Raw genomic sequence first — 10,375 nt, forward strand, 5'->3', positions numbered from 1 at the left:
AAAACCCCAAAACAATTATATATAAGTAAACCAAGCTCAGTTTAATTTGGCACTGCATATTAAAATATTTAAAATTAAAAAGTAGAAATTTTAATCTATTTTCCTTTCTTTATAAATATTACCTCAACAATAACAACAATACCCACAAGCATTCACAACGGCCCATTGTGTTTTATGATGAAGTTAAGGTGTCTAATGCAGGTATTTATTTTTTAATCTTATTCTTTTTATATACATGTTTGTATATGCCTTATGATGTAGCAGGTGAATACCTTTCCATATTATGTAAGTTCAGTTATTTACTTATTCATACATCCAGTAATTATTTATGAATGTGTAAGCACTCTTCTGTGCACTTAGAATCTACTAGTGAAAAGAACTTCAAAGGATCTCTGCATTCAACATTCTGGAAAGGCAGGAATGAAAATAGTATAATAAATAATACAGTATATTATAAATACGAAATCATTTGTTATATAACAAAGTATAAGGTTATAAATGTCATGGAAAAATTAGGGTAAATAGCATCAAATGAGTTGGGGAGATTAAAATCCAAGGTAGCTGGTATTTGAGTGGTATTTGAGTAGAAATATCAAGGAGGTGAAATTGGAGAAAGTTATATGGAGGAAGAACATTCCAGATGGAGGCAACAGACAGAACAAAGATTATATGGCAGGTTAATGCCTGGTGTGTTCTAGAATCAGCAAAACCCAACATTGCTATAGCAGAGGGAATCTGTAAGAGAGGAAGGAGATAAGGTTAGAGATGGGTTAGAGGTAGGTAGTATTCAACCATGTGGATTTGGCCTTTGTCCTAAAGAAAATGGGAAACCATGGGGGAATTTGGAACAGATGTGGAATGATTCGCATGTTATAAGAATAATTCTTGTTAGGAGTATGAAGAATAAGATGGAATCTGAAACATCAGTTAAAAGGCTACTGATGTAAATCCATATGGCATAGAGTGAGGTATCACAGTTAAGGTGATTGAACTGTGACCTTGAAAACAATTCATATAGGGGTGCCTTGCTGGCTCAGGCCATGGAGCATGAGACTCTTCATGTTGAGGTTGTGAGTTCAAGTCTCACACTGGGTGTACAGATTACTTAAAAATATTTTTTAAAAAAGAAAACAATTTATGTGTTGGGGGTAGCAAATGATTTCAAGCTTTCAACTGAACAACTGGAAGGAAGGGTGAAGTTAGCATTGATTATGAAGGGGTAAACTGAAGACTGGGTGAGGATGAGGTCAGGATGGAATAACATAAGAAATTCAGCTTTATACATGTTAATTTTGAGATGTTAATTGTACCCCCATGTTTCTATGCTAAGTATGTTTTGTGATATAAAATTTCAGAAGTCAGGACATAGGCTAGGGCTTAAAGATACAAGTTTGGGGAACTCAATATATAGATGATATTTAAATACAAGAGGCAGGATGAAATCCCCAGAGGAGAGGGTAAAGAAAGAGATAAAGAAAGGAATGAATACTAAATCTTGGAATTTTCCAATCATAACAGGTTGGAGAGAAATTGAAAAGATGAGATGGGAGAACAGTGTGGGGTGCTGGAATAAAATGGGAAAAGTATAGGGGCGCCTGGGTGGCTCAGTCGGTTGGGCGTCCGATTTCGGCTCAGGTCATGATCTCGCGGTCTGTGAGTTCGAGCCCCGCATCGGGCTCTGGGCTGACAGCTCAGAGCCTGGAGCCTGTTTCGGATTCTGTGTCTCCCTCTCTCTCTGACCCTCCCCTGCTCATGCTCTGTCTCTCTCTGTCTCAAAAATAAATAAAAAATGTTAAAAAAAAATTAAAAAAAAATAAAATGGGAAAAGTGTGTAAAATGAGTGGGGTGAATTTATGTGACATATAATGGTCTTTAATGACCGTGACAATAACAGTTTGGGTGAAGCCATGTGGATAAAGGTGGATTAGACCAGAGAATGTAAAAAGAAGTATTGGAGACATAAGGTAGAGCCAGTTCTTTCAAGGATTTTTAATGGAGTGGGGAGCAGAGTGGTATCTAGAAGATAAATGAAATCAGGTAAATGATTATTATTAAAACGGTGGAACCAACATGTATTTATGTGCTAATAATGGAAATGATTCAGTTGAGGAAAATAAATGATGTAGAACAGTAATGGGATATTTGTGAGACTGATGACCCTCAGTAAAATAAAAATAATGAATTGATATATATCTTTGAAAGGACCTGACTGAGATAGTAACATAAACAGTTAACATATTGTAGCAGGTCTGGAAGCAGAAAATAAAGTTCTGGAAACTAGTAGGTGAGTCATTGAGTGCTTAGAACATGTGGAGTTCCCTTGTAATTACTCCATTTCCTCAGTGAAGTAGGAGCAACAGTGTAACTTAAGAAGGTGCACAGAGAGAGGTGCCTGGGTGGCCTAGTCAGTTATGCATCTGACTTCTGATGTCAGCTCAAGTCTAGATATCAGGGTCTTGTTCAAGCCCCACAATGGGCTCCGCACTAGGTATGGAGTCTACTTAAGGTTTAAAAAAAGAGGGGTGGTGACCCTAGTGGCTCAGTCGGTTAAGCATTCGACTTCGCTTAGGTCATGACGTCATGGTTGCTGGGTTTGAGCCACATGTCAGGCTGTGTGTTGACAGCTCAGAGCCTAGACCCTGCTTCGGATTCTGTGTCTCCCTCTCTCTCTCTGCCCCTCCACCACTCATGCTCTGTCTCTCAAATATAAATAAACGTTAAAAAAAATATTAAAAACAAAAAGAAAGCAGGTGCACAGAGAAAAGAGTACAAGTTTGAGGAGACAGAATGGGTGAAGTAGTTGTCAAGAAGGGTAGAGTAAAAAGCAAAGGAATCAGTCAAATTGGTCAATAGCAGTACAAAATTAATAGTGATTAATTTAAAATATAACTTGTATGCTTAATCCTCTTTATTTAGGGTTTTCCTTCAAAAGTGTTAAACAGTACCACATATTTGGCAATTACCAACCTAAATCATCTAGCATTTGCTTTCTCTTATGTTAAGTGTCTTTCATAGCATCTGTCATTTTAGTTGATTTTTAATATACAGTAAAGATCCCCCTTCCTTTCTTGAGAAAGGAAAAATCTCCAAATGTAACTAATTAATTCCTGTCAATATTTAAGACGCAAGTACAGGCTAATAGAAAGCTCACCCAAATGCTACAACTTAACTGATGGAAACATTTCAACCAATGCCTAGTGACAATAATTTTATATTTCATAAAAATTAAATTATTTTTAGATTTGAAAATAAAGATTAAAAATATAAAATAATTCTAGAAGTAACATGTATTATAATATTATTTCGAAATAGCCTAAATTTATGTTGGTGTTTAACTTTTGTTATTTTAATTATTGCTGAATAAATTTCCATCACCCAAGCTATCAAAAGTGTTTATCAGGATCATATCTACCATGATCTTGTGTTTCCTCCATACAACTCTACCTCACCCTATACATACATATTTTCTTTACTAATTGAATATGATTAATTTCATCAGAGGAAAATATTTATCATTTAAGTATAAAAATTCTAAATCTTTAGATCTTGCTAGTGCTATGAGAAGCTATATTTGAAGAACATTGTCATTTACTCTTTATTAAGCAATATATTTGACAATCTGTGTTTCAGTCACTACAGTAATTAGAGAAAAAGAGGCTGTTCAATTATTAATGATTTTTAGAAGCAACAGCAACATTTTTTATTATTTGAAATACTAATAATATCAATTACTGGTAGGAAAAAAATCCAATGTGTTTCTAATGAGTTTTAATCAATAAATGTACATTTTAGTCAACAAAGTAAAATACTTTTCTTACAAGATACTTTCTCTTATAAAGTAAATTTAATAAGATACCCAAAGTTGCTAAATAATTACTTAATAAGACTAATTTATGAACTATATTTTTAAATGCTATTAGAAAATATAGACATATTTGGGCACCTGGGTAGCTCAGTTGGGTAAGCATCTTACTTCAGCTCAGATCATGATCTCATGGCTCGTGAGTTCTAGCCCATGTCAGTCTCTGTGCTGATAGCTCAGAGCCTGGAACCTGCTTCAGATTCTGTGTCTCCCTCTTTCTCTGTCCCTCCCTTGCTCGCACTCTGTGTCTGCCTCTCTCTCAAAATAAATAAATATTAAAAAAATTTTAAAAATATATAGACTTATTAAAAAGGAAAATATTAAATGCAAGCTATTTTGCTTCATGCTAATGGATGCTATGGCCTTTTAAAATGTATATAGAATACACGAAGTCTATTATATGAATGTATACAGTTAAGAGAATTAAATATCTGATCATATAATAAAATCTGTATTACTAATATAGTACCTAGGAAATTGATCTTTCTATTCCTACCAATCAACTTTCAATTTGTCTGACTTTTCAATTTTTACATATTCCTTGCCTATATATAGTCTAAGAACATATCTCTTCTTACTATTTGCACCAAAAATAAATGCAGCAAATTTTATTTGGAATTTTTCTAGAGAATGAAATGACGTAACATTTTTAACATCCTTAGGGTCAATTTGCAGTTATAAAGTCCTTAAAAATCACGTTAGTTAACACACTTTCATGCTAAAAACACTCAACAAACCAGGAATCGAAGGAATATACCATGACATAATAGCCCATAGAAGAAAAACCCTTAGCTGATAGTTTAGTTTACTCATTGGTGAGATTGAAAGCTTTTCCTTTAAGATCAGGCACAAGACAAGGAACACCACTTTTACCACTTCTATTCAAGATGATACTAGAAGTTCTCCACAGACCAGTTAAGTAAGAAAAAGAAATAAAAGTCAGCTAAATTGGAAAAGAAGAAATAATTTTTTCTCTATTTGCACATGACATAATCTTATATGTAGAAAATCTTAAAGATCCTACAAAAAAAATGTTAGAAGTAATAAATGAATTTAGCAGTCAAAGGATATAAAACACACCATACTTCCATTTTATATACTAGTGAAAAATCCCAAAAGGAAATTACAAAAAAAAATATTTACAACAACATTGAAAAGAATAACTGCTTAGAAATCAACCTAACCAAGGAGATGAAAAGAATTTTATGTTAAAACCTACATAATATAGCTGGAAGAGGCTAAAGATGACACAAATAAATTGAAAGACACCCTGTTTTCATGGATTAAAGATAATACTGTTAAGATGTCAATATTATACAAAGGAACCTGCAGAGTCAATGCAATTCATTTTTTTTATTAATATAATTTAGTGTCAAATTGGCTAACATACAGTGTATACAGTGTGCTCTTCATTTTGGGGGTAGATTCCTGTGATTCATCACTTACATACAACACCCAGTGCTCATCACAACAAGTGCCCTGCTCAATGCCCATCACCAATTTTCCCCTTTCCCTCATTCCCCATCAACCCTCAGTTTGCTCTCTGTATTTAAGAGTCCCTTATGGTTTGCCTCCCTCCCTCAGTTTGTAACTATTTTTCCCCCTTCTCTTCCTCCATGGTCTTCTGTTAAGTTTCTCAAGTTCTGCATATGAGTGAAAACATATGACATCTGTCTTTCTCTGACTGTCTTATTTCACTTAGCATAATACCCTCCAGTTCCATCCATCCATGTTGCTGCAAATGGCCAATAAATGAAGCAACAGAAAGAGAAACAAAGAAATCGATCCCATTTACAATTGCACCAAGAAGCATAAAATACCTAGGAGTAAACCTAACCAAAGATGTAACATATCTGTTTGCTGAAAACTAGAGTCAATGAAATTCCTATCAAAATACTGTTGAGAGTTTAAACTACTCCATGATTTTTCTTCCTCAGAATTCATTTTATGGGCTAACTGGCTGGTTGAATGAACACTAGCCCGTCTCCCAAGTGCATGCCCTCAATAACATCCTGGAGAGTCACAAGAAAGTTTAAGTTCCTGGTATGTCTCCCCTAGTACCCCTGATTATAATCTCTTCTGCCTTAGCTCCTTTCTACCTATGTGTCCTTTAAATAAGACCCCTGCTTATTTTACCAACCCCCCATTATTTTGGGTTTGAATTGACCAATCCAGCCTTAGCCCAGGAAACCCTAAAAACACTGCCCCCTGTGAACACTAATAAAAACACATGCCCCAGGTCCTACCCCTCACACTCTGCCTTTACTTCCCCATGCAGTGGACTCAAGACATGCTGTGTACCTATGCATAATAAACTTCTCTATTTCACCTTCCCTTGAGGTCTTTGTTGAGCTTTGTTGATCTTTCACCTAGGGTTCTATTTAACACGTTAATTTAACAAAATCATTACAAATCATAATAATGTTTCAAGTAGAAAAAAAATCCATTCAAAAATTCATATGGAATCTTAAGGGACCTCAAATAACCAAAACAAGTCTTGACAAAGAACGAAGTTGGAAGTCTTAACACTTTCTAACTTCAAAATTTACACTGTTTTGATTTCTACATTTTTGTGGTATTACTGACATAAACACAGACATATACACCATTAGAGTAGAATAGACAGGTGAGAAACAAACCCTCATACATATGGGTGAATGGTTTTTGACAAGGGTGCAAAGACCATCCAACAATGAAAAGACAATGTTTTCAAAAATGATTGTAGGAAAACTGCATGTCTACAGGCCAAGAAATAAACTTGGACTCTTCAACACATTAAAAAATATAGCTGAAATTCATGGATTACAATGCAAGAACTAAAATTATAAAACTCTTAGAAAATAGGAAAAGCTTCATAGCATTTGGTTTTGGAAATGACAGCATTGGTAATGCTAAAGTATGAGCAACAAAACAAACATAAATAAATTGCACCACATTAAAATTAAAAACTCATGAATCAACACAATCAATAGAATAAAAGGGCAGCCCACAGAGTAGAAGGAAATATTTGCAAATTATACATCTGATAAAAGATTACTATCAAAATGAGATAAAAAAAAAAACAACTTCCTATAACTCAATAGCAACAACCCAATTAAAAAGTGAGCAAGGGACTTTATTTTTGGTTTGAATTGACCAATCTAGTCTTAGCCTGGGAACCCAGGAAACACTCCCTCTGGGATCACTAATAAATTTGGTATATAGATAAAATATTTTATGCTTTGTTTCTTTTCTATAGTATTTAAATAGAAACATTTGTGTTTCATAATGGAAAGATACAATCAAAGTTGTATAGTTAAAATTGGAGTCTTCCATGGAAATAGTAGAATTATCATGTATCACTAAACTAAGATTCATTTCTAGTATTCAATATAATTACAAAAGTTAAGAGTTATCACCCTCATGTACTCCCTCTATTGTAATATTAAAAAAATCTTGATTCCATTAAAAATAATGGCAATAACATTAACTAACAATGAAGTTTTTACCATATGTCAGGCGCTGTATGTACTCATTTAATCTTCACAACAACCACAGGAGGTAGGTATTATTACTATCCTCATTTGCAGATAAGAAAATTGAATCTCATATATAACTTGTCCTAGGAATGAATGGAGCTGAAATTTGAATTCAATAATGTACTTCCTGATTTATCATTGTCTTACCTTTATCCTAGGACTATCCTCTGATATGACCTCTTCTAGTTACATGCAAGAGTTTGTTCAGTAAGAGGTTATATTAGATGTTTAATAGAACATATATATCTTGCAAATGTCATTTTTATGTAGCTATGTTTTGTACTAGTGATAAAATCAATGTTTGTGGATATCAACTGCTTATCAGAATTCACTTGCTTTCTTTCAGAAACTACTGATATTGAGTCCTTTGGCTTTGAATTCAGAGGAGACCCAGGTGCAGCTCTCTTTAGTCCTCCAGAATCATGCAACACCATCCGCCTCTACCATGTCACCTAAGTTTGACCCCAGTGAGATCAAAGTCCTGTACCTGAGGTTCCCCGTTGGGGAAGTTGGTGCGTGTCTGCCCTGGCCCAGAAGATCAACCCCCTGAGTCTGTTTCCAAAAAAGGTTGGTGATGACTTTACCAAGGCAAACGGTGATTAGAAGGTCTGAGAATTACAGTGAAACTAACCATTCAGAGCAGACAGGTCCAGATTGAAGTGGGACCTTCTGCTTCTGCCCTGATCAAAGCCTTTAAGGAACCACCAAGAGACAGAAAGAAGCAGAAAAACATTAAGCACAGTGGAAGTATCACTTTTGATGATATTGTCAACATTGCCCAATCAAATGTGGCACCAATCTTTAGCCAGAGGAGGGAACCATTAAAGAGATCCTGGGGACTTCCCAGTCTGTGGGCTCCAATGTTGAGGGCTGCCACCCACATGACATCATAGATGACATCAGTAGTGGTGCAGTAGAATGCCCAGCTAGTTAAGAACTACAAAGGAAAATATTTCAATAAAGGATCATTTGACAAACTCCCCATTGATATTATATCATATTAAAAAAATAATTCTCCAAAGATTAAAATGTTTCTAAAAGACCCGATTAGTAACATATGTTGCAATCCTGAATCACAGTTGCCTAATGGCATTTTATTTGCAAATACCAACTTTAACCAACTTGTCAGTGTTATTATTTTAATAGAGAGTGAATTTTATTGATGAACATAGAATTCTTTAATCCCAGACATAATTAGGTCATTCTGGTACATTCTACAGATCGTCAAAAATTATAAAATAACAGGTCTTCAGATATTCCCTTGTCTGTTATTTTGAAAGTAACTAAAATATATTTAAATAAAGTAACTAGTATCTCAAACACTTTCTCTTAGAAATAATGCATATACCAATTTATTTCCTAATTTGGAAAAATAATTCCTATCTTTATTTTTCTAGTTTATAGATATTCTGCTCTAGAAGTCTGGAATTCTAGTTGAAAACAAAATATACAGGAAGGACATGTAATCTGTAGAATCTTTTATTCACTCATTTATCATGACAGATTGGATAAGATACATGGGATACAACATTTATAAAAATTAATATTGAAATTTAATTTTGCTTTTATCTTTCTGACAATTAAAGACAAACATGGCTAGCAACATAATTTGTACTACCCATAAGTAAAAGAGCACACTGCTTTGTATATCATACTTTGAGTTTACATTTTTACCATGAGTCTTCCATCATAGTACAGAAAAAGGTAAGTGATTAATGGTATAAGCCATCAGACTTCCAGCTGAGATAAGCTTATCTGTAGGAGTAACACGAACACATTAAAGGTAACTGAGCAAAGAATTTTAAGGAGATAAATTTTTAGATATTCAACTTTCATATACATTGCATTCTGCTACAATGCATGCTTCTAAAACAACTTAGTGATTGGAAAACAGGAAAATTATGTACAATATAATCAACATGTTGGAGTATGAACTATTTTCTGCAGTAAAGGCAGCCAGAATATCATTAATAGAATTATAATCTTCAGTAAGAAAGGAACAAGCATGGATATTGCCCAGGGAAAAATGCTACTGGCTTTACATTTTTGTTGTTGTTTTAATGATAAAGGAAATACTTGCAGATTGTTCTTTCATGAAGATGTAAATCCTGAGCCTTATACAGTTCTAGGTTCCTGGCATGTTTTACCTCCCCCTAATGCTTGGAGGTCCAGTTCCATCTGCCTTATCATAGGGTCAACAAGCCAGTATTTTCACTTTATTTTCATTTTTGGGGGTGTAATCTTATTAGCACTACAGGAAACTCTAGAGCCATAATAAGCTGCCTGCCTTCACTAATGAAGTTACTTCTCAATGTCCCAAGGATTTTGTTGTCGCATGTGTGCATTCCTGTTATAGAATTACACTAGTTTCGAGTGCACTAGCTCAACCTTATTTCTCTAATTAGCCCTGAGGATTTTAAGATTTTGCAAAATTCAAGGTCTACATGGAATGCATATATTCTGTCATAGCAAAAATCCCTGTGCTTATGGTACCCAAATTGGTCTGCATCTCAGCATCAAGGTGGTCCGGAAGATTTGATGCTTCCCTTTTCCCAATCCTGATGTCATCACTTAAGGGAAAGGCATACCTCCCATCCATCTTGTATTCATTATTGTTTTTCAATGACAGTAAAACACATTTAGAAAAAAATAAACAAACACATATTTGAAACAGACTTGCAATTGTCTGAAATATTGGTGACAGGGATAGTACTTACCAATCCTTAGTAAATGAGATTACAGAAGACATTACTGAGCAGGTTGTGGCAATGATAGAAGGTATTCCTTATAGATTGTTAAATCCACAGGTTCTTCTTATAAGGCCAGGTAATAATTTTTGCTGTTAGAGCCAATGAATGGATCTCACTGATAAAATTGTTGTTTAAACACTTGACTAGAAATGAAAGCAGGGGAGAAATCTTCATTTTTGAGTAATTGTATTCCATTTTGTTGTTTGTTTTTTTAATTTTTTTTAATTTTTATTTTTAAGAGAGAG

General features: G+C 34.3%; 1 pseudogene; it reads left to right on the forward strand.

Annotated features, from left to right (window-relative positions):
- The first annotated feature begins 7,765 nt into the window (after window positions 1–7,765).
- Window positions 7,766–8,314, forward strand: LOC122217025 (annotated as a pseudogene).
- Window positions 8,315–10,375: the final 2,061 nt, after the last annotated feature.

The sequence above is a fragment of the Panthera leo genome, chromosome B1 (assembly GCF_018350215.1).
Source record: "Panthera leo isolate Ple1 chromosome B1, P.leo_Ple1_pat1.1, whole genome shotgun sequence".
Taxonomy (NCBI): domain Eukaryota; kingdom Metazoa; phylum Chordata; class Mammalia; order Carnivora; family Felidae; genus Panthera; species Panthera leo.